This window comes from Felis catus, chromosome C2, assembly GCF_018350175.1.
Source record: "Felis catus isolate Fca126 chromosome C2, F.catus_Fca126_mat1.0, whole genome shotgun sequence".
Lineage (NCBI taxonomy): Eukaryota > Metazoa > Chordata > Mammalia > Carnivora > Felidae > Felis > Felis catus.
The window spans coordinates 82,519,341-82,544,727 of NC_058376.1; the positions used below are offsets into that span (position 1 = coordinate 82,519,341).

General features: G+C 50.4%; 1 long non-coding RNA gene across 1 annotated transcript; it reads right to left on the bottom strand.

The window, feature by feature from the left end:
• Positions 1-346: 346 nt before the first annotated feature.
• Positions 347-21,362, bottom strand: LOC123380002. The gene is made up of 3 exons (XR_006585201.1): positions 21,259-21,362; positions 15,754-15,932; positions 347-1,679 (listed from the first exon to the last, which is right to left on the bottom strand). It is a non-coding gene; the product is annotated as an uncharacterized LOC123380002 (long non-coding RNA).
• Positions 21,363-25,387: the final 4,025 nt, after the last annotated feature.

The following is a 25,387-nucleotide window of genomic DNA, read 5'->3' on the forward strand; positions in this document are numbered from 1 at the left end:
GCTGGAGATGCTCCTTCTGGTGTCCCCCCGCATCAATGGCTGCTGCCTCCTGTGATGCCCCCAGGATTCTGGAGAGCTGCTGCGTCTAGACAGAGGTGGACAGAGCATCTTTCTCCCCCACTCTTAGCTAAGGTATGTCACCCAGGTCCCAAAGCAACAGTGCCAGGCCCTCTCCAACCTCCTCAGGAAGCCTGCTTGTCTCTGCCTGCGATCTCTTGCAAGTAACTCTCTTTTTTTTTTTTTTTAATTTTTTTTCAACGTTTATTTATTTTTGGGACAGAGAGAGACAGAGCACGAACGGGGGAGGGGCAGAGAGAGAGGGAGACACAGAATCGGAAACAGGCTCCAGGCTCTGAGCCATCAGCCCAGAGCCCGACGCGGGGCTCGAACTCACGGACCGCGAGATCGTGACCTGGCTGAAGTCGGACGCTTAGCCGACTGCGCCACCCAGGCGCCCCGCAAATAACTCTCTAAACTTGAGCTGAAAATAGCCAAGTCACCTACACAGGGACCAGTCTAGGCTTCCCCTTCCTCCACAATTCCTCCCCTCAAACCTTAGGAGAAAAAGGAATGTAAAGGCGCTCCCTCTCTCCCTAGGGATGGCTATTTACATTGCTGAACCACAACATTCAGGCTGATGATGACCACATGGTTTCAGGTTCACGCTGCTTTTCCCCAAAGAAAAGGCTACCCCAAAGGTGAACTAAATTCTCTACCTCTAGCAAACTGCTAACAACTCTAGCTCCCTCCTCCCCTCTTCTCCCACCTGCTCAGCATGTTTTCAAAACCAGGAGTGTTATATGGTGTGAGAGACGGCTAGGGTTTAGGTAAAACTTTGGAATGGGGAAAAGGATTCCAGGCAAGGGAAACCATCCCAGCAAAGGTACGGTTGCAGGAGTGTGCACAGCGTCCTGGGAACTGAGAGGGGACCGGAAGGTTGGAGCAGAGTCTGTGGAAGAGAGGAGAGGGAGCTGTGGCTGAAGGGAGCAACAAAGAGGGGTGGGGGGTGGCCGAGGGGGGCAATGAGCACATGGCAGTACTCTAGGAAGGTGAACTGGCTGGTCAGGAGGGGGTAGCTGGAGGCAGAGAGGACAAAGGGGAGACCCTGGCAATAGTCCAAATAGGAGCTGATAACAGCCTGATTGGCTGGGGGACTAACTTGAAATGATTTGATAACTGGTTAGCTGTGGGAAATGAAACAGAGGGACATGCGAGGCACGACTCAGCAATTTCAAGCTGGCGTGATTGGAAGAAACCGGAGTTGTTCGCCAGCACAGCTGGATGCCCAGAGGGAGCTGGCCAGGGGTCAGGAGACAGATGTGGCTTCAGGTACATTGAGTCTCGATTGCTCAGCTGGATATCCAATGGACACTTAACGATGGAGCAGAGGAGGGACACTGAGGCTGCAGGTAGGCGCTCTGAGTCAGCCTCCCAGAGCACATAGCCCAAACCAGACTTTCTGCGTGGGGAAGTGTCTAGCCCAGAAACCTGACCCACCTCTCCCCCGGTCATGGGCGAGAAAGCGAGGATCTTGGAAGCCCCAACAGATCACACAGAAATGCAGTCCTGCCCCCACAGATGGCTTTGGGGCCTGCTTCTGGATCCATCTTCTAGATTCACTTCTACAAATGATCCGCGGGCTCAGATGAAGGTCTCCGCGTGGCCAGGAAGTCATGAAGCTGGGGAAAGAGAAGCTGCAGTTTGTTGTAGCTGGGTGTCAACGAAGGGGCGGCCACAATGCTTTGTGGACACTAGAAACAGAACTTCAAACAACAGAGTCACAGTGCAGCTGGAAAGACTCATGACAGACCCAAGCCAAGGCTTAAACAGCCAATGCACTGGGACTCCAGACTTAGTGGCCTTTCTCTCCCTGCCTTATAGCAGGCCTTCTTGCTTAGAAAGGAACTTTCCAGGCAACACCATCACCTTTAATCAGACCTGAGACACCTCCACAGCACAAGATATACTCTGAAGGACAGGGGTTCTCACTCAAGGAGAACCCACATGTTCAGACCTCACCCAGACACAAACATGAACTTGGCACACACATGTAAATATATCTCCTCCGACTCCATAGAAGAAATGAAGAACAAATACCATTTGGCAACCGTCATATACCATGTACTTTGCCTAGAGCCCTCCAAGTATTTTCGCATTTAGTCTCACAACAGTTATGAGACAGAGATTGTTTTCCCATTTTATAGAAAACTGAGGGTCAGAAAAATTAAGCATCTTGCCCAGGATCACATACTTGGAAAATGGCAGATGGGGGCGTCCGAGTGGCTCAGTCAGTTAAGCGGTTAAGCGTCTGACTTCGGCTCAGGTCATGATCTCACAGTCTGTGAGTTTGAGCCCCGCATCGGGCTCTGCACTGACAGCTCAGAGCCTGGAGCCTGCTTTGGATTCTGTGTCTCCCTCTCTCTCTGCCCCTGCCTGTTTGTGCTCTCTCTTTCTCTCAAAAATAAACATTTTTTTTTTAATTGAAAAAAGAAGATGGCGGATGGTTCCTGACCCACGTCTGCCTGTCCACTCATGTGTTATTCTTCTTCCTTCTTCACAGAGGTAGACACAGCAGGATCATACACACAAACACACTCAGCCCCTCTACACTACAAAATCCCCATAGAATGTAAGCTCCTTGGAGGCAGGATCTTCATTTTGCTCACTGATATATCCCAGGCATCTGGGACCGTGTCTGGCACATAGTACACACTCAGGAAATATTTTGTGGCTGTTGTCAAATGAATTACATGAATATATGCATATATAACACTCACCTATGCACATCTACACACACACACACACACACACACACCCCTTCACATACACTTATAGACACATTAAATTCACCACCTGAAAGGAGATCCCAGGTAAGCGGGACCCAGCGCTCAGAGCTGCCTGGCAGGCCTGTTCCTGGAGGGGTGACCTCGGCCTCACGAGCCCACAGCTCATCATCTCCCCAGTCTCCTCCCCGGAGCAGGCAACTGGCGTTAGCACGGCCCACGTCCTTCTCTCCCTAGCTCAGTCAAAACAAAGAATTTTCCTAAAAGATCTCTGCTAAGAGAGAAAGCGGAGAACAATAAATCAAGAAACTGCAAGGTCCTGAGTGGAGGAGTCGACAGAGCCAGATTCTTATCCTCAGCCATGCCCTCCAGTCTGGCCTCAGCCCGGCTCGGCTGCTGAGGCAGTCGGCTCGCGGAGCCTGGGCCCTGCTCGGATGCCAACGACTCAGACGCCCGGCCCGGGGGAGGAGGGGGTTGGCACAGATGCTCGATCTGGGGGATTCTCTCTTCCTCCAGATACTGCTTCTTCTGCTGTCGGGGCACAGACCCTTCTGCCACGCTGGCCCTGGGCGAACTGCAATTTTACACCCTCCTTGCCATCTGCTGTGCCCTGGGTTTGTAAACCAGGCTGGTCCAACCCAAGTTACTCGGTAGGCCTGCGTAAATCCCTTGATTAAAACCCGAACGACCTTAATTCCTTAGAGTCTCAGGGCTCTGCCTGGGAAGGCTCCTGACTACCTCTCGGCCTCATCCCACTCCACCCCTTCATCTGGTCTGCAGCAACATTTACAAAGCTGTTCTGATTGATGTACCAGAGCCCAAGATTCCAAGGATCGATTTATCCAGATACCTCAAATGACTCCAGATCAGACCACAGACTAGTGCATGAGCATCACCAGGCCTCTGAATTAAAATGTGAATTCTGAGCCTGCCCAACACCAGCTGAATCAGAATCTCTGCAGGTGAGGCCCAGAGTCCAGCACTTTGAACAAGCTCCCCAGGCAATTCTCACACTCCAGAGTCCAAGAAGCACCACTCCAAATCTCCTACATTCCGTACCTATCCTCACGTATATGTAATAATAGCTAAAACATTTATTGAGCACCTACTAAACGCCAGGAGGCATTTTCACATATCAACTCAGTTAACCTTCACAACAGTGCTGTGAGGGAACTGCGTCACCCTTCCCACTAACCTGCGCAAGGGGGCACAGCCATGGGTGGGAAAGCCAAGAATCGAGCCCCGCCCTGTGACCTGGGTGCCTGAGGGTAACCGACACGCTCTCTCCAGTACACGCGAGTTTACTCCCACACCCCCACCGACTCCCACACCGACCACACACAGGACCCTCACTCCTGAGAGCCGGAGGCGAGAGGAGACTGGGGCCAGGGTATTTTCGAAGGCTCCCGGTCTCTTTCCCACCCCAAGTCTGGCGTACACAGCCGAGACTGAGCCGAGACGGCCAGCAGCCACAGCCAGCAGGGCCAGGGCGTTGGCGAACCGCGGCTCCAGGGCTCTGGCAGCACCCGCAGGCCCTGAGGCTCAGCCCCGCCTGCTGCAATGCGTGTGCCTACTACAGGCCTCAACTGCCGGGGGCCCCGCACCCTGCGCGCCAGCCTCCGCTGCCCAGAGTGTCCTGGCTCCCCGAGACCTGAGCCCCTGACAGGGCCCTCCTGGAATGCTGCAGCTAGAGAGCAGATGTGCTCACAGCTCTCTCCAAAAACTAGTCTTCTTAGGAATCCTGCCACGGGGAAAGGCAGGGGGGTGGGGGAGGGATTGGAAAAACAACCGAAATACCATAACACAGAAAAGCGATCCAAATAAAAAGCAGCAACTGTGTATCTGGAAGGAATAAACTGAGGAGGAGAGGCGCAGAGTCGAGCAGCGTGGCCACGAGGCTGCCAACCTTGGAGGCCGGGGGGAGGGGGGGGGTTGGGGTCTGGGCGGCAGCCACCGACTGGCCACAGGGCTGCTCTGGCCGGGGACTGGGGTGCGGGAAGAACAGAGTCTGGGCTGACTCATGGGCATGAAGAGTGGATCTCAACCAGCATCCTCCTTCCCAGAGCTCCAGGCACTGTGTTCTTTAGTTCCCAAAGCCCCAGCATTCAAGACATATCTAGAGTGTTCTTCTCACTGTTCTCTGCTTAGGCCCACAGAAAGAGCCAGACCAGCCTCACTGGTATTCTGTGCAGGGGGAGAGAGGACTTTCTCAGAAGACGGCTGGGATGCTCTGACAGTGAAGGAAGCAAGGTGGGAGAGATTTAGTTTGAGGCCACAGAACGCAGAACTAAAACACATCCCCACCCACTTGTCTCCCGATGAGTAGTACAAACTTGGGCAACTCACTTATGTGCATGGAGCCCAAACTTCCTCACCGTAAAATGGGCTAATACAAGCTCTCTCTGCACGGCTCAGGATCAAACAAGACTGATGGGATGGACAGGGTATCAAGGCTTGGTTCGAGCACAGAAAGCAAGATGTGGTTGGTCACCACATATGGAGTCAGAGAATCACCTACTTACTAGCCAGGAGACCTTGGAGTAGACAGCTAAACCATCTGTGCTTAAGAGAACCAAAGCCTAGGTAAAAAGCTGTTGAAAAGCTTTTTTTTTTTTTTAATTTGAGAGAGAGAAAGCATGTGAAAGTCAGGGAGAGGGGGTGAGAGAGACAGAATCTTAAGCAGGCTCCATGCTCAGCATGGGCTCAATCCCATGACCCTGGGATCATGACGGGAGCTGAAATCAAGAGTCAGATGCTCAATTGAGTGAGCCCCCCAGGCGCCTAAAAAGCTTTTATAAGCAGTAACTGCTACCAACTCTCACTCCTAAGCCATGTATCAGGTACAGAAATGAGCATTTTCACATACCTGTCCATATATTTCTGTGACGTGTTATTCCCATTTTACCGATGGGAAAACAAGGCCCAGGAAAGTTAACGAACTTCTGAAAGCTGGCAGATGCAGGACTTGGACCATATCTGTCTGTGGAACCCATGCCCTCTCTCCTACTGCAACTTAGTGGGCAGGGATGGGCAGTGTCACAGTTGGGAAGCTGAGAGAGGAGACTGAGTCCTGGCAGAAGAGACCACTGGGGACATCAGGAAGCAGCGGGCTGGGGCTCTGGGGTTGGCCACTGCAGGAGGCTTAGTGGAGGGAGGTACCCAGACCTGGAGGAACTAAAGCCCCCAGTGTCCCCATGACAACCTGAGGCCAGGCGCCCAAGGGTTCAAAACTGATATAAGCCACCATGAGGGAGATAGCCAGACAGGGCCTGGGGAACAAAGCGGGGAGCATGAGAGCTGCTAAGTAGGTCAGCAGAGCATCAAACTGTTGAGCGAGACAGGTGAGAATCTGGGAACAAGCTGGATTATTAACAGATAAAAGGAGGCCCACATAGGTCACCAGGATGGTGCAGAAATAAACTCCATAGCCACTGGAGAGGCCTCCACTTACATCGCTTGCTCTGTGAGACCATGAGGGCTTTCAGATGGACACTTTATTAAGGCCTAGCCTCCAGCACAGAAAGCAAGATGGCGGTGTGTCACAGGATATGAAGCCAAAGAATCAGGTTTGAGACCTACTTACTAGCTACGTGACCCTGGAGTAGCTCCTTAACCTCTCTGTGCTTGAGAGAGCCAAAGACTAGAGAGGAGCAGAGCAAAGAGTTTCCCTCCGTGTCTGCTCTCCAGACCCTCCTCCAAGCCCCTGCCCCTCACCCCCTCTGTAAAGCCTGCCATTCTGACAGTGATGAGCGACTCCCTTCCTGGTGCCTCGTAGCCCCTGTTCATGCCTCAAATGTGCCCACGGTTTTGACCATTCAACTCTAACGACCAGCGACCAGCACGTGTATCTGTCACCCACCAGGACTGTGAGCTTCTCAAGGGCAGCCCATCGTGTGTCTGAGAGAGGGGCTGGTTAAGTGTTTGAGAAATGAAGGAGGGACGACTGAGTGAACAAAAATTCACCAAGGGAGTTTCCTAAAGCAGGTGGCGGTCGATCTGGGTCTTAAAGAGGGTTGCTGTATTTGGATAGTACCTTTTCTTCAAAGAAATCAAAACCAAGCTCTTCTTGGCTCTTTGTGCCTGAGTTAGTCAGCCATACCAATCCCCGAGTGCTAGAAGAACTCTTTTAACAATGATTATTTATTTGGTCCATAAGCACTTAATGAGCATATACTACATGGCAGAATGCAAAGCAAAAGCTAAAAATATATGGGCCTTGTCCTCAGAAGTGTAACTGTGAAGTGACTGGGAGTGGGGTACAGATAAACACATGGATAATTATAATCTGTGACCACCTAGAGGATTCCATGGCAGCATATTAAAGAGATAACCAATCCATGTAGGAGGGAGCAAGGAAACATAGGACTGTCATGTGTGGCTGTTCAGGTTGTGCACTGCACCGTACAAGCCAGAGTGCTCCCTGGAGTTGAGCAATGCAGGGGCCCCGTCCTTCTAGGACAGCAGCATCTGAAGCCCTGCTGCCACCTTCAATCCCCAAATGCTAGTTCATCAATTTGGCCCCATTGGGTCTTTCTTCTCCTCCTCCGACTCCCCTCCTCTCTGAGAATTCCTTTCTCCAGTCTTCCAGAGAGGGTTTATTCGGGGAAACTCCCCCCAGGAGCCCCTGCTATCCCTTTTCTCCTATTAGCTCTATAAAGCAAGCTGACTCCTTTCAGAGAATTACATTTTTGGGAAGTGTGATTCATGGGGAAAGAACTCTTTCCACGGCTTTCTAACCTTTGATGTGACCCCAAAAAAACCTGTGGCTAATACAGAGCGATCTAAATCTCACAAAGCTCATAAACACAAGAGCTGCGCTGCATTGGGCCGTGAAAAAAGGCCTCTGGCTAGCCAGCTCCTGCCACCAGCTGGAGGAATTTTCCCCATTCTCACCCTTCACCAACAGCCCTCCCTACAAATCCTCCACTCTCCTGTCAGCTCCTGCAGGGGCAGTGTCCCAGGACCCCAGTGGCTGGGAGAGGGGCTTGCCAAGGCCCCCATGGTCCACCGGTCTGTAGCTGGACCCAGAACTTCCACCCCCCAGTTCTGATAGGATAGGCCTCGGTTGTGAGCAAGGGGAAAAAAAGAGGCCAGGGAAACATGTAAAATACAGCCTCTTTGATGCGAAGAACAGGTGGGGCCAGAAGGGTGCCTGTGAATTGTAGATGACATATCTGCAGAGGTCGTACCCATTGTGGACACCAGCAGCCTGGCTGAGACTGAGGTTTCTGGAAGTTTCCTGAAAAGCGAAACAATATAAAGGAAGTCTATCTTTCCCATGAAAATAGGGACTAATAGATATAAAGACTAATCCACCAGCAACAAATTTAATGGACTAGAAACCGTATACCTGTTCCGTATATCGCATACCTCTTTCTAAAGCAGGGTATCGCACAAACAGGACAAGGTGGTAACTAATGAGATAATATAAATGAAACGCCTCGCGGAGCGTCTGGCTTATGGTAGGTGATCAATAAACGGTAACTGTTATTATAATGCCTTATTTTATTATTGGAGAGGCACGAAGCAGAGCAGGGAGAGGGGCCATAAAGTTTCCAGGAACTAGTGAGAGGCCCTGCCTGCCTGCCGGCCCGGGAAGGGGCCCGGACCTCCGGGCTAGGGTTTCACATCGGGAAGCTGGCCGACTGCAGAGGACATTTGGGCTCCTGCTGCTCCTGCTGAAAATAGTAGCACCACACAGCCGGCCACAAAGGTAGAGGACCCGGCAGTGGCCAAAGTGAAGTGACTGCTGGCCTCAGGACACTTCTCCCAGGTCTTCCTTTCCTCCCCGACACCCCCCACCCCCCCAGCAGCGCACAGCAATGTCTAAGTCCAGGGCTCTTAAGGCAAGTGTTCGTCACTGGGTTTGGGCCTCACAGGTGGTGGGATCCTAGGCCACCACTCTCTCTCTCTCTCTGCAGGCGGGGAATGGGGCCTGGCGAGCTGCCAGCAGCCGTCTCCCAGGCCTTAGCGAGTCTGCCCCCATCCCTCGCCTTCTAGCTGGTCGGTGACATGGGCGCTGACCCAGGCGCAGGACAACTGGAAGAAGGGGATCATTTCCTACCCCTCTGAGCACTGTGGGGGTCTTGCCCTCTGGGAGGGCTTTCCAGGGATCTCTCGTCCCCCATGGCCAGGGGTGTACCAGAAAGGAGACTTTTGTTCTCTTCCAAGGATGTGGCTGCATTGTAGGAAGGACTTGGTCATGCGTGTCCCTGTGGGGCCACCTAACCCCCCCCCCCCTTGAAACACCACCCATGGCAGGGAGGCATCTGCCTTCTCAGCTTGTTAATTTCACACCCAGCACCTGGGGAAAATTACCTCCCCTCCCCCTCTGTTTTCCCCACCTCCACTTAAAACGGATTCACACTTTCTCTACTGAAGGGAGAACAGAAGGGATCTCCTTTCTGTGTGTGCAGGGAGTCAAAACAAAAGGAGAAACCCCAGGGACTTGTCACTGAACACTGCCCCCACCCCATCTCCAACCTCCATTTACCCTGTTTACTGTCCAGGATTTTTGGTCAGGAGACATCACTTTATCACTTGTGTGTTCTCACTATTTACTCCTTTGGAGCCTCAGGGGCTCATTGGTGAAATGAAGATAACAATAGCACCCCACGAGGTTGTTCGAGAGGAGTAAGAGGAGGCATGAGAAAGTGCGTTGCAAACTGGAGTGCCACACGACAAATTGTTGTGATTAATATGACAGAACTGCAAGTACTATAAAAACAGCCACTGTCCCCCCCCCCACCCCCACAAAGCAGTACCCCCAAAGCCTGTGTATGTTTCTAGACTGGAGTGTCTGTGTCTTGCTGCCCAATCCCACAGTGGGGGGTGGCCAGGGTGAGCATGGGGGTGGTCAGGACGGGGCAGGGTGAGGACAGCCCTGCCACCATCATCATGCAACCTCCGGCAAGAGGACCGTGATTGTAACGCCCTCAAACGGAGTGAGGTTCTCTCCCCCAGGGACTGCCTCACTCCCCCAGAGCCAAGTAGACATAAAGAAAGGGAGAAGCGGGGACTCAGGAACCAGCCTTAAGTCATGCAGCTTCCCCAAAGCCAGCCCCAGAGGCAGGGCCCTAAGAGCAAACCATCAAAAGGGGCTGATCCCTAAAATCAAATCCAAGGTGCTCCCCAAACCCCAAGAGCTCAGCTTGGGAGGGGCCAAGGTGACAGAAACTCCAACAACAGCTGTTGTTTGTTCAGCCTGTGCTAAGTGCCTGGCGTCCATTTTCTCTCATTTGACCCTAATCATAGCCCCACCAGACGGGGTGCCATTCTTCAGATGAGGCTCCGATCACATGTAATTTGCCTGAGATTGCTCATTTAGTTAGTGGCGAAACTGGTCAAGATTTGAACAAGGTCTAATTGGGTACAAAGCTCAGAATCACTGTACTCACTGCCTGCTTGCCTGTGGGCTGGCCCCAAATGGCAGGGTGGGCTGGGCTAGCTTCCGGGCGGGGTCCCCGGGCACACCAGGGAGGGTGGGAGCCTAAGTGGAAAGGAAGGTTGTTCACTCTCAGTAACTGCACTTCTGGACACCGACCCACCCTGCACGCACCGGGCTCAGACCACGGGGTGGCCCTGCCCTTGTGCCTGACTGGCTTAAGTGTCAAGGGTGGCCTGCTCCGGCACTTGACTCCAAACGTAGGGGAGGCACTGGCGGGTTCCAGAAGGAGGTCTTCCCACTTCCCTTCCTGCAGAACAACAGGAATTAGATTATGGAGGCCAAAGGACCCTGCTCTCCGAGAGGAGGACACAGCCCTTCAGACTTCGACTCCCAGACAGGCTGTGCAAAAAAGTGCCCCAAGCCCTCATCCCAGGGAAGGTGCTGGCCAGCTCTCCAGGGTGCCCTGTTGAGTTCCCCCCAGCTCTGTTCTTGTCATCTCCCAGGAAGGGGTAGGGATGAGGTGGCCTGGGCTGAGCCAGAAGATGAAGGAATGCAGATCAAATCTTATGGTTTCTTTTGGGATGCGTCACCCCAAAGGAATTTTTCTTTCCATCTATTGTAAAAGTCGTTTGGACATACTACAGAAAATTTGGCACATACAAGAACTATCTGTAATTTCACCACCACAACACAACCACTGGTAACATTTTCATGCGAGTCCTTCCCTGATCTCCCACTTCTTTTAAGACTTTTAATAATTGTAATTATGCCATTTCCAGAACGTGCATCTGGATTTTCCCACCACTTGTCACGATATTACAATCTTCTTTCCACGTCACCATGCAGGAGGCCTGCCCTCCTGTGCACGGCTGCCCGTGAGTCCATCGTGTGAGTGAAGACAAAGGCTTTCACCATCTGATTTAAGAGTGTTTGTATTTGCAGTCATACAAAAGTAGAGAACTTGAACCACATTTAGCCAAGCCTTTCAGAAACCACCTATTTTGAGAAGAATAAAATTATATGGACTCAGAGGTGGTCCAGAAAATCCAGGCAGCCCTTGATTGTGGCAGACTGGAGAGGGGTCCTTCTAGTAGGGGAGGCACAGCTGGGGTGGGGTTGGGCCACCTGCCAGCAACCCAGGAAGCACAAAAACCAGGCGCCTGGGACTGCTGTCTTTTCCAGAGCCTTTCTGCACGCTTTCAGGGCCTGCCTGGGGTAGGCAGTCCTGAATGCTGTGGCCCACTGCCTGGAGCAGAGTACAGACCCCAGTCATCTCCAGGTGGGTCCCAGTCCACCAGTTTGCTCAGGGACACTCTCAAGCAGACACTTTGAGGGTTATTCAGTATTTATCAAGGGGTACTGAACGAATCATGAGTCCTGTTGCAAACAGGAAGAAACCATCCCTGCACCCAGAAGCTTATATTCTAGTTACTGGAGAATTTAAAATGAAGTCAGGCCACACAGGTGGCCAATGGCTCACAGTCTGGAGTCAGACTTAGCTGGGTTGAGTGCATCCCCGTGGTTCCCCTCCACTTACTGAACAAGTAAGTTGCTTTAACCTTTCTAAGCCCCAGCTTCCTCATCTGCAGAATGGGGTTAATCTAATTTACCTCGCAGAGTTGTGGTAAGGATTAGAGACAATATATGTAAAGGGCCAGACATTTGGTGGGCTCCCGGAAATGTTGCTTATACTTAAAGTAGCACAAAACACATACAAGATGCTAAAAAGATGCCTCATAGACCAAGGGGGTCAGAGCATTGAAGGGTGATGAAGTGAAGAGTTCATCCAGGGCAGGGATCTTAACCCTGGCTACACATAACAATCACCTGGGGGAGCTTTGAAATTATATAGATGCCCAGCCAGGCCCCACTCAGACCAATAAAGCCTGAAATGAGGCCCAGGGCTGGGTGTACTTTTTAAAAGCTGGCCAGGTGGATCTGTGTGCATCCGGAGTTGAGAACCACTGCTCCAGGGAGTGTTTGAAATGGGATTTGGAAAGGAAAGATAAGGTAACCGACATGCATGGAGTTCACTTGTATAAGCTAGGTGCTTGCACAGTTTGGCTAATTTAGGTTCTCCCAAGAATCATCTAAAGCAGGTACTTTTTTTTTTTTAAGTTTATTTATCTATTTTTGAGAGACAGAGCACACATGCACACAAATGGGGGAGGGAGGGAGGGAGGGAGAGAGAGAGAGAGAGAGAGAGAGAGAGAGAGAGAGAGAGAGAATCCAAAGCAGGCTCCAGGCTCTGAGCTGTCAGCACAGAGCCCGACACGGGGCTTGAACTCACAAACTGTCAGATCATGACAAAGGGAAGCATAGGTTTAGAAAGGTCACTGCCCACTACCCAGCACACTTTTTATGCATAGTAGCCACATTTTTAAAAAAATTAAAAAGAAACAGGAGAAATTTTAATGATTTTTTTTACTTAATTCAGTATATCCAAAATATTACTTCAACATGTAATCAAAATAAAAATTATTAAGGAGATATTTTACATTACTTTTTTTAGACTGAGTCTTCACAACCTGGTGTATATTTTACACTTCTAGCACATCTCAATTTGGATTAGCCCCAAGTGTTCAACTTACCACATGTGGCTAGTGGCTACAGTATTGGACTGGTTAAAGGGACAGTTGACCTGGAATCCCCCTGGGCAGATAGTAAGAGGCAGTGGGAAAGACCTATGGGTGGGGGCTGAGGACTTTCGGGATTAGCCAAGAGGTTCTTAAGCAAGAGTGTGTCCTGGGACCTGGTGACTGAGATGGCACTTGATGGCTGGGGAGTTTGGAGACGACCCACAAGCCAGAACAAGAAGTCCCACCGGACAGCCACATGCAAAAGAATAAAATGGGACCTTTATGTTACATCATACACAAAAATCAACTCAGAATGGATTAAAGACTTAACCATAAGACCTGAATGTATAAAATTCCAGGAAGAAAACCTAAAGGAAAAGCTCCTTGACATTGGTCTTGGCAATTAGTTTTTGGATTGGACACCAACCTTGCAGGCAACAAAAGCAAAAACAAACAAATGAGATGACATCAAACTAAAAAGTTTCTGTACAGCAAAGGGAACAATGAATAAAATGAAAAGGCAACCTACAGAATAGGACAAAATATTTGAAAGTCCTACATCCAGAAAGGAGTCATATATATGCATATATATATATATATATATATATATACACACACACATATACACACACACACACACATACACATATATTTCTCACAAATCAATAGCAAAAAAAAAAAAAAAAAAAAAAAAGAGTAACCCAATTAAAAATTGGGCAAAGGAGAGGCTCCTGGTGGCTCAGTCGGTTGAGCATCTGACTTCAGCTCAGGTCATGATCTCACAGTTCATGAGTTCCAGCCCTGCATTAGGCTCTGTGCTGACAGCTCAGAGCCTGGATCCTGCTTCAGATTCTGTCTCCCTCTCTCTGCCCCTCCCTCCCTCCCTCTCTCTCTCTGTCTCAAAAATAAATAAATATTAGAAAAAAATTTTAATTGGGCAAAGGACTTGGATATTTTTCCAAAGACATACAAATAACCAACAGTTATATGAAAACATATTCAACCTCACTAAACATCCAAGAGACGTAAATCAAAACTGCAATGTGATACCGTCTCACAACCGTTAGGGTTGTCTATTATCCAAGACAAGAGATAACAGGTGTTGTCAGGATGTGGCAAAAAGGGAATCCTTGCAGACTGTTGGTGGGAATGCACAACCCACATTGGTACAACCATCATGGAAAACAGTATGGATGTTCCCCCCAAAATTAAAAACAGAACTACCATTTGATCCAGCAATCCCACTTCTGGCTATATATCTAAAGGCAATGAAATTACTACATCAAAGAGATCTCCACTTCCATGTTCACTGCCACATCATTCACAGTAGCCAAGGTACGGAAACAACCCAAGTGTCCATTGACAGATGAATGGATAAAGAACATGTGACACACACATATATACACACACATACACAATGGAATATTATTCAGCCATTAAAAAAGGAAATTATTTGCAACAACATGAATGAAAGTATAGGGCATTATACTAGGAGGAATAAGTCAAAGACAAATACTGAATGGTATCACTTATAGGTGGACTCTAAAAACAAAGTCAACCTCCTAGAAATAGTAGAATGATGGTTGCCAGGAGCTAGAAGGTAGAAGAAATAGGGAAGTGTTGATCAAAGGGTACAAACGTTTAGTTACGAGTACGTCCTGGGGATCTAACGTCCCAGGAATTTGCTAAGAAAGTAAATCTTAGCCCTTCTTACCCCACAAAAGGCGGGAAACTATGTGAGGTGATGGTTGTATTGTTGATTAACTTGATTGTAGTAATCGTTTCACAACGTATACAGATATCAGATCCTCATATTGTACATTTTAAATACACACAATTTTATTTGTGAATCACACCTCAATAAAGCTGTGCTGCGGGGAAAGTCCAAAGAAGAAGGAAACCCCAGCAGGCGGCTAGCCCCATAAATAGGACTGGGAACCTTGGCCCCTGCCCTCAAGGGCCTGGAGGAGACCCCAGGCAGGAGCTGCAAGTGTGAATTTACCGCTGTTTTACAGTTCTTTTGGTTTGGTTCCCCACTCACGGAAGCAGACTTACACCAGATCCTCCCCTCCTCCCCCGCAGCCCTGCAGCCCATAAAGGGTAATGGAGCTGAAGTTAAAATAGTTACATGAAACCCACCTCATTTGAAAGGGCACCTGCTTTAAAGGCCAAATTTCCTGAGCCCAGGTTTATACATTAAGCTACAGAAAGACCTAATTAATTCAGACCCCACTGACTCTGAATTTGGGATAAAGTCGGCCTCAGGCCGGTCTGAAGACTTGCGTCTTGCACTATCTATGAAGAAATGGTTTGCTAAGCAAATAAATAGTGCAGGCCAGATTACAGAGACAAGTCTGGTTTACTTAAAAGTGTGTTTAAGGACTGTAAGAATTGCTTTAGCAGCCTCATTCACAGAACGTTAATGAGATCATTACAGCTGGTCCTCATCTATTTATTTCAACATTTCAGTTTTCCAAGCACCTTCATACACATTATTTGACGTGACCCCTTGGGTGGAAATCCTTTTACTTTTCAGTCTCCAGGAACTGACTTAAGGGTTGGCACACAGTAGGCACTTAATGGTTGCTAGGTGAATGGAGGCAAATAATAGCGGTCCCATATTCCAGGTGAGAAAAATGAGGCTCCATTTTTTTTTATAATGTGTCTTGGGGTGTAAGTTACATTGTAGCACGGTTAGTAAGTAAAACTGTGGTTTAAGCCATCCCTTGCTTTCTGGATCTTTCCACTCTATTATACAGTAGTCTGCAGAGGTTCCACTTCGAGACCCCCATGGATGTCTGAAACTGCAGATAGAACCAAAGCCTATAGATACTGTGTTTTTCCTGTATGTACATATTTATGGTAAAGTTTAACTTCTAAATTAAGCACAACATTAATTTAGAGACATTAACAGCATTAACTAATAATGAAACAGAACAATCATACTGTAAAAGTTATGTGAATGTGGTCTCTCTCTCTAAATATCTTAGTAGGCTGTACTCACCCTTCTTCCCGTGATGGTATGAGATGATAAAATGCCTACACGGTGAGATTAAGCCAGATGAATGGCATTTAGGCATTGTAGGCATTGTGACATAGTGTCAGGCTACGACTCACTTTCCGATGACAGTCAGGAGGGTCATCTGCTCTCAGACCAGGCACGCTGACCTCAGGCAACCGAAACTGCAGAGAGCAAAACCGTGAATAAGGGGTAGTCCCTGTACTGTCATCAGGATTATAACTGGACAGCGAAGTTTGAGGAGGAGTCTGTTTTTAGGAACAACAACAAAAAGCCCAATTCTTCTTGTATAAATAGACTTTTCTCCAGGTAAGGGCAACAGTGAGTTCTGGAACCAGTGGCTCTCCACTACCCACCCCCAGTCCCCTTCTGTCTAGAGCACGGGAGGCCTTTCTGAGCAGGCCTGACTGTAACACAGGTCATCTACCAAGCGTGGCTGTTGGGATGTCAGGACCAGGGTAGGTGCGTTTCCTCCCTGTGGGGGGAAGAGCTGGAAGAAATGGGAACTGCTCCAAACGGATCCGGGCCAGGCCACTCCAGGCATCACTTCCCAAGGCTCCAACCTCCCCGGAAAGGATGGTCTCTGTCCTCTGGGTCTCCCTTGCCCCAGAGCCAGGAAACAGCCTCTGTCCACTGGGTCTCCCCTGCCTCCGGACTGGGGGGGAGGAGGTTGGTGAAGCGGGGAAGACGGTTGCTGTCTCTCCCTGCCCTTTGTGCTGGAGGCTCTGCTGGCTTGGAACACTGCACAGAGAAAATTCCCTGACCGTGAGATCTACAGGCTGCAGGGTCCCGGGGGAAGGCTGGGCCTGGGGCTCTTTCTTGCTGCAGCTGGAAAGAGGGGTTGGGTTTCAGTGAGCCGGGCTGGGGGAAGGCAGCCTGCCTTCCAGGCGGTGAGGGAGCTGGCCCTGCGAGTCAGTGGTGCCGACAGCTTCCTGTCGAGAGCTGGGGGTCCACGTGACCGCTCCCCACTCTGTGGATTAGGGGGTGAAAGGCCCAAGGGGAGGGAGAACAGGAGGGGCACCCAGGCGCTCCCTGGCCTGGCTGAAGGAGTGAGGCAAAGCCTCAAATCCTTTTTCCCTAAATGAATTCTGCTGCCTCCTTGTCACATGGTCCAGCCAGGCCACCTCTGTCTGGGGAGGGGGGAGGGGTGCAGTGAGCCTTGGCACTGATTGGAGCCGTGGGCTTCCCCCCAACACCTGGCCACACACATCCAACGCCGTGCTCAACAGGGAGGGAATGTAGTAGCCTCAGACCTACTCAGAGAAGAGGAGACAGGCTTTGACTGTGACAGGGGACAGACGGGTGACTGGGCTGAGGGCAGGGCACAGGGCTCCGACCTCCCTGGCCTCTCGGCCAACTGCTCCCTCCAGGCCAAGGTCCCATGAATCAGGCCTGGTCTAGAGATGCCCTTGTTCTGTTCAACAAGCATTTACTGAGCACCTACTGTGTATGGCGGTGAGCACAGAGACAAGTCAAATACAGACTTGCCTTAAGGAGAAAGACTTGAGATGATAAGGTGTGAGTGTGACAGAGTGCAGTGGGGCACAGAAGAGGGCACCCAGCTGGGCCTTGGGGCTCAGAGTGAGCTTCTGGAATAGATGGTGACTCTGAGGAGGGAGAGAGAGGCTATCGGAGGGGAGGACAGTTCGGAAGGAGTCCCCTGAGGACCCAGCTTGGTGGTGGATTTCCAGGGGCAGCATCAGACCCACCTGTGTGCAGTCACCTTTCCCTCTCCATCCCTGTTCTGGCCACTGCCACTGCTCAAGAGATGGCCTAGAACCAGGGATCCGGGCAGCACCTGACAGCTTCCCCGCTGGCCCGGGCTGGCCAGGGTTTCTGGGTCAACTAAGTTCACTTCTCCTCCCCTGCCCACATCTTTGCGAAGGATGCATTGGAGGGCAGGGCGAGAGAAGGGGCCGCCACTCGGGCCACCGGGCCTCCAACACCCTCCCTCCGCACCCCCGGGGCAAAAGCCCACACCACCGGGCACCTCACCGACGTCTGAGTGTGTGTGCTGGTAAATGCCACTGTGGAAACTTGGAGCCTCTGCCACCTCCTCTTTGGGATTTCTGGTGTGGCTCTGTCTGCCCTGTGGGTAATTTTCGCTCCAAGTTCCAGGTGTGTTGTTTACACAGCTCAGCCTTCCATGGAGTTAGGACAACAGGCTTTCCTTCCCACCAAAGGCGCTATGAAAAACACCCGGTCTGAGGGGAGAGGCGGATGGTTGGAAAGGCCACGTGTGCTGTCGGGCACCTCATTCTGATGGTGCAGAATACCTGTCTGTGATGCCTTCCTCAGAGCTGGCTCAGCCCCAGTGCTGGGATTTCCATTTCCTGGAAGTGGCCTGGGACTCTGAGGGAGCCCATGTTCTGGAACCTTTACCGGGGGTTCTGGCTCTAAGAATGAAGTATCCCTGCATGGGGTCCTACAGGCCTAGGATCCACCAAAAGGGGAGGTGATGGGAATGTATCCCCCTCCAACCCAGCTACCAGCTGCCACCTTCCTGAGGACCCTGGGGAGGACGAAGGAAGCTGATGCTGGATGTCCCACAGGCAGGATGTTGGCAGATTACGGGTAGGGGATGGAGTGGGTGGAGAAGAGGAGAAAGGCCATCTGCTCACTTTGAGGAGGGTCTGGAAACTTCTCCCTCAGGGGAAAAGCATGTTCTGCCTCTGGGTATTCTCTTCAGCACCTTTATTTCCCTCTCTACCGGAAAGATCTGGCTTCCCTCTTGCTTTATGTAAGAACTATCTAGATGCAGGGAGCAGAGGTCTGGATGCTTGAGGACTCTGGCGGTTGTTCCTCAGGGTCTCATCCTGATGTCCCCGGAGAACCTGGCTCAATGCTCTCCACCCTCCAACGAATCTCCCTGCTGCTTTTTTTTTTTTTTTTCCTGCTTTCTCCTCGCCTTCTGCCCTCCAGCCCCTATCCCTCCAACACACTCTCCCTCTGGGTCTGAGTCTTCTCCACTCACTCTGCATGTTGCTTGTCCCTGGCCATCAGCCAACAAACACTAGAGCAAATCCTCTCCCTTCCCTGAGCCTCTGTTTCCTTGTCTATCAGGGAAGAGCAGGTAAGGGTGGGGAGTTACACTGTCCCGAGAATCCCTGCAGGCCCTTCCCCTCTAAGATCTAAAGCACCTACCTACTGACAGCCTGGGCAAGATTATGAAAAGAAAAAAAAAGACTTCTCAGTATGTGCACCAGGCCACCTGACTCCTCCAGCCCTGGCCAGTTCAGGGCTGAGAGCAACAGGTCGGACGACAGGCAGGGACAGAGATGACCCCGCACCAGCGGGGAAAGGGGGCCAGCAGGAAAAGGAGATGAGCCTTCTGTTCTGCCCTCTCCCTTGATGAGTTCAAATACTCTTGAGCTCTGACAAATTCCCAAATGTTTCTGAGCCAAGAACCCCCCAAAGGAGTGGCTCAGTGTCTGGGGTTACAAGGACTTTGTTACTCCAGCAAAGCATACTACAAGCCATTTACTGGTTTAATTTAATTATTTACGATAACACTTCAGAGTAAAAACTACACTTGTCAAAATAAAGGGGACTTTGTGCTGCAATGACCCAAATTTTATTGTTGCATTACTTAATGCAGCGAAACCTGGTAATCGGCACCAGATCTCCCCGCAACTCGGGCAAATCAGCAACTTGGGCAAATCAGCACCGCATGAGGAGGACTGAAATGGATTACTGCTTCCTGGGGGAATTATTTTAAGCTATTTTAACAAAAAAGGCATTTGGAGCCCATTCTCCCACCCTAGTCACATCTTCTTTCCCCCAAATAAACTGGTTTCCAGACCCATTTGACTATTTGCCATTTCCTGTGTGCCCTTGGGTTGCCTGCCTTCCTTTGCACGTGCAGTCCCCTCTAGGATTCCTTCCCCACCAACCACTAGTCTGTCTGCACAACAGAACGCCCTGATGAATATTTAAAAGAATTCAGATTCCCAGGACCCACCCTGAAGAACTCCCACGGAGGGTAAAGTGCCCCTTCACCAACGTCCCCACCCTGTCAGGCATTTCCTCCTCAGTGGTTCACTAGCATTTTGCTCTTTTCCTATCCGTCTCCACTGCTTGACTGTCAGTTCCTTGGGGCCAGGGACTGTATCTTTTACCTCTTACCCTCAGCAGAGCAGAGTGTCCGCCCAAGGGGGAGATCGCTAAGGGGGGCTGGCTGAGCGTAGAGCAGTACTTTGAGGAACTAAGAGATTGTGGGTTACACAGACCCAATGCAGGACTCCAACTCTTGTCCTCAGCCCACACTGGGCCCCTCTCTTTTCCATCTCATGCCTGTAGGACCACACTCTTCCTTTGGCAGAAGTGGCTTTTTTGGCCAAATGGCCTTTGAGGATGGGAAACTCCTGGCTGTGCTGTGTCATGGGCTTTGGATGTTGTGGATTCACAGCAGAGTATAACGGGCATGTAATCTGGCTTTGCCATTCACAGCAAGTCTGTTAAGACTAGCTTTGGATACTTACTCCTTATTAACAGCCCTCTCCCTCGTCCCAAGGCTAACAGTTTCCCCTCAGTCTCTGCTCCTCCATTATTCACAGCAGTGACGGCGGAGATGGCAGTCCAAGTGACCCACAGTCAAGTCTACTGATAAGTGCCCCAAACAAGGATGGCTCCGCCCATTCGTCCCATCTATCCATTCGTCCATCTATCTGTCAGTCATTTAGTGCCAAGTCAGGAGGAGGATATCAAAAGAACAAACCAAACCAGGAGACCTGACCCTTGCATTTAAGGGGCTTACAAGGTGGGAAGGCAGGGAGTGGTTATAATTCCAAGGCTCCAGTTTTGCTCTTTGTCCTCAACTATTTCCATCTGTAATGAGAATAACCTCCCAACTTGCTGATGCTTTACATATACGAACCACTTTCCGTGGGGCCTGGGCTTGCTCACACAGAGAAGAGGATTCCTCCGGCTTGCCATCTCTAAAACCAATTTGGACCAGTTCTGAGGTCCCTTTCTACTCCAGTCCAGTGCGGGTTTGTTCAGGAGGAACTCCTGGTGCAGGGACATCTGGGGGCTCACATTCTGCAAATTAATGGCTTCCTGGAGGTGGTTGCTAAGGAACCAGGAATTTTCAAGGAAAGCCTAATAAGCCATAGAGTCAGACCTTGGGAACCACCCAAAGCAATGGCTTGGAACCCTGGCTGCATATTACAATCATTAGAGGACGTTGGGGGCGGGGGGATGGAGATTTCCGAAACCCCCTTGAAGCAGATCTCTGGGAGTAGGGCCTGGGTATAGTTCTTAAGAGCTCCTCAGGTGACCTCAATGTGCAGCCAGGGTTGAGAACCATTGATCTCACAAACTGGCCTATTCTGTGTTTGAGGGACTTGAGGCCAAGGGAGGTATAACAAAGCAGAGACACATGTAGAGAGCAGAAGAGAACACACACCAAGCTCCCAAAACCCCTGCTTTCCCATGGTGCCTGCCTGCTTACCCACTTCTCTGTGTAGGGTTAGTTCTCTCTGGACTCACCTCCGAAGATGTGCTATCCTTAGAGATCCAGCTCTGTGCCCATCTGAGGACAATGCCCAGAGCTCCCAGCCTGGATGTGTCTTTTCCCACTCCGGGGCGGGGGGGGGGGGGGGGGTGGTGCGGAGAGCAGAAGGGCTGGTGGTGGCAGGTCACGGCAGGTGAGGCTGGGGCTCCCACCAAGGGTTTTCTCCAGAATCAATTCGGATTGTTTGTCTTAAACAAACAGGGTTTGTTCCAGGAAGACGTTTGTCTGCATGGGGCAGCAGCGCCATTCATCATGGTGGCTCTGGGGCTGGGGGCAAAATGTCAGCTTTCCAAGGCCCAGGCCCACAGAGAGCAGCCCGGGGGGCTGCTCCCCCAGGAACAGCCCGGAGAAGATGTCAGGAAAGCTAATGAGCAACCGGACAGCTGCAGCTTGTTAAAGAGCGCCCGGGGCCCATTGTAACTGAGACCTTTAAATATACATCATAGTCAAATAAACATCATCCTCCCAATGGCCAGTCCCTCCAGTGCCAGGCCAGTCCGGCCCAGCCCACCCAGCGCCTCCCCTTCCTCCGTACCTTCCTCCTTCCTTGACTGGAAATGAAAGGATTACAACTGGGAGAGATGGATACAGCCACGTTCTCTGACGAACCCCCTCCTGCCTCCCTCTAAATAGAAACAGCTGTACCCCATTGCAGCCCTATCACCCTGTTGACGTCCCTGTGGGTTTCAGCAAATCAAAACGGCACTGGAGGTCCCTGGACAACCTCTGTGGGTTCACCCCCCTCACTGGTCAGAACCTTCCAGAACTTCCGAGCACTGGCCTGGAATGCTTGGTCCCTGGTTCTCTATTCCTCTCCCTCCTTCAAAAACCACCCCAGAGGTCACCACCTCTGGGAAGCCTTATCAGACTTTCCTCGGCACAGCTAGTTGCCTGTTTTCTGATCTGAAGATGTGGTTCAAGCCTCTGGGAGCACTTGAAGTCCAGGTGAATCTAGGAGGTCCGTGTCCCCTGCCCCACTGAGCTCCTGGTATGGAGACCAGTTTTGATTCAGGTCTGAATCCCCAGAGATTAACACAGTGGGTGACACCTGGGAGGATTCAGTAAGTGTGCACAGAATTGACCCCCACGTACTCATTAATGGTCTCATCCATCTGCCAGATGTGTTAGGTATCAGGGTGACACATGGTAAGTGGGCTCTGAACAGAGCAAACTATCTCCCTGCAGCAAGGCAGGGAGGAGAATGGGCAGGAGGTCACCGGGCTGTTCTTAGGGTAGTGTCTGTTGGGCAGCAGTACTTACAGGTTCATTAGGGAAGGGAGCCTGTCCAGAAGAAGTCTAAGAGCCGAAGAGTAGACATGGGAAGACAAATAGGACTGCGAAGTGGAGGGCCACACTTCCCTACCAGAGCATTTCTCCTCCCCACAGCAGGCCTCAGTTTACCACTATAGCCATATCATCTCAGTGACCAGCAGCTTCCCACAGTGCATGCTACCGCATCACAAGGTCCCTCACCTCCCCCACTGTCCCTACCTACCGCATCACAGGGTCCCTCACCCCCCGCCGGTGTACCCCACCTCATCACAGGGTCTCTCACCTCCCCCACTATCCCTACCTCATCACAGCATCCCTCATCTCCCCCAGCGTACCATCTCATCACAGGAACCTTTACCTCCCTACAGCACTCTCCACCTTTCTACCGTGTAGCAGTAGGCATTCTACATCATACGTCACCACGAATACCATAGAAGTGCAAGGTATGGTGTTAAAGTCTGAAAGGCTCCTCCATGGTCAGCAGAGGCAACCTTATCTCCAAGCTCATTGGAGCTCAAGCTCCAAGCTCGCTGGGGGAGGAACCAGAGGGAGAAAAGAGACCCAAGACAAATCAAACAGAATGGGTCTCTGTATGCCCACAGGAGGAAGCTTGAGCCAGCCCCGCCACCTTGACCTTTCTGATGTAGACATTCCAGAAAGAGTTGTGTGTGTGTGTGTGTGTGTGTGTGTGTGTGTGTGCGTGCGCATGCCCATGCATACACATGTGTAGGAAATGACATCTACTGAACATTTACTAATTTTTACAGTCCTTGTGCTAGGTGCTTGATACACACACACACACACACACACACACACACACACACACATCATACATATACACACACATTCAATCTTCATAAACCCCGGAGCATGGTATAATTGAATTTATTTGACAGATAATGAAACTTGACCCTTATCCAGGGTTATATACCTTGCAAATTATAGAGCTAAAAGCTGGGATTTGAACCCTGGTCTCCCCAACCCCTAAAATTTGTTACCTCAGGACACATATAGGCTGAAGATCATTATCTTGTGTTGATAGTGAAAAAAGCAGAACATACCAGATGCAGTGGGCAGGTCAGACAACCTCTAATTAAAATTGGTTGTAGGCATCCTGCCCTAGGGATGATCCAGAAGCTGCTGCTGACCATGTATCTCTGTGTACCAAGCTTAGTACAGAGAAGCATCACTGCCTAAGGGTGCCCAGTCTTACCAGCCAGTTCCTCCAGGCGATAAGCAAACTGAGCGCCTCGTGCAAACTCGCTCTCCTCAGGATCCTTGCTCTCCAGTCAAGCCAGGCTGCCTCCCAAGTCTGGACCTCAGGTCAGCTACCTCAGTGTGGTCCTTTCCATGTCCCTGCCCCTTCAACCTGCACTGGGTCTGCAATGCCGGTGCCCAGCACCAATCACTCCTGTCACCTTTCACATCCCTGCTTCCTGGGCTTAAAGGCCTGCAGAAGCAAAGTGCATGGAGTTCAAGGTTGTGCTGTCTAACTGATTGCCTCTCCTCTCTTCTTCTGCTCCCTCAACCCTCACAATATTGGATATTTCAGAGCATGGGCTGGGACTTCCATAGCTCAGAAGACTCGATAGGGTCGAGCACAGTACCTGATACATAAGCCAATGGGTATATTTGGGGAAGCCATTTACAATGTAAAGACATTCAGCCCTGTGGCCAGGTAGGGGTTGAAATCCCAATTCCCTCAGAGATACTGTCTACTTCCTAAGCCCTACACCCTTGAGGCTGTATCTGCCGGGGAAGGAGGTGGAGTGCTTTTTCTCTAATTCACACAAAGGGGCTGTGTATATGCTGAGGGTCCTGCTGGTGCGAGAGGCACACTCTTGTGGAACAAATGAATGAATGAATAATTCTAACCTGCTCTCTAAATCTTAGCCATAGCAGATGGGGACAGATTTTCCTTCCGGGTACCTGTCCCCATCCCCGATTCCATCACACCTCTGTTTCTCTGTCCACTCTTCCCACTTGCTCTGCTCTGAATACGAAATGTCCTTCACACTTTTCCAAAAGCATCCCCATTAGGACACCAGGCCCCCAGTTCTGCCTACGTGGAGTCCTTGCAATCCCCTTCTCCCCTACTTTCTTTCCTCCTCCTCTTCCTTTCATAATTCTTCTCCTTTACTTATTTTTAACTTTAAAAGGTTGTAGTAAAATATATATCGCATACAATTTACCATTTCAACCACGTTTCTGTGTACAATTTTGTGGCACGAAGAACATTCACACTGGTGTGCACCCATCACCACTACCCATCCCCAGAACTTTTTTCATGAAAACTGAAACTCTGTGCTCATTAAACAACACCTCATTCCTCCCTCCCCCCAGGCCCTGGCCACCACCACCCTACTGTCTGTCTCTTTGAGTTTGACTACTCCAAGAACGTCTCAGAAGTGGAATCATTCGCTACGTGTCCTTTGTGCCCAGCTTATCTCACTTAGCATAATATCTTCAAGGTTCATCTATGTTTGAGAATTTCCATCCTCTTTAAGGCTGAATAATATTCCATCATCTCTATATACCATACTTAATCTCTTCACCTGTCAGTGGACGCATCGGCTGCATCCAGCTTTTGTGTATGGTGAGTGATGCTGCTATAAACACGGGTATCCCCCACTTCTTAGCATCCTCTTTATCTTCACCTTTATTTGTTTCCTTCCTTTCCAGTTGGAAACCCAAACCCACACAATATTCAGCAGCCACTAAGCCTGCATTCCAGGACAATCCTAGTTTCATATCATTTTTGTCTGTTGTCCCCACAAGCCACAAAAATGTCCCAGAAATTCCGATACACTTTCTCCCTCTGTCTCTTATATC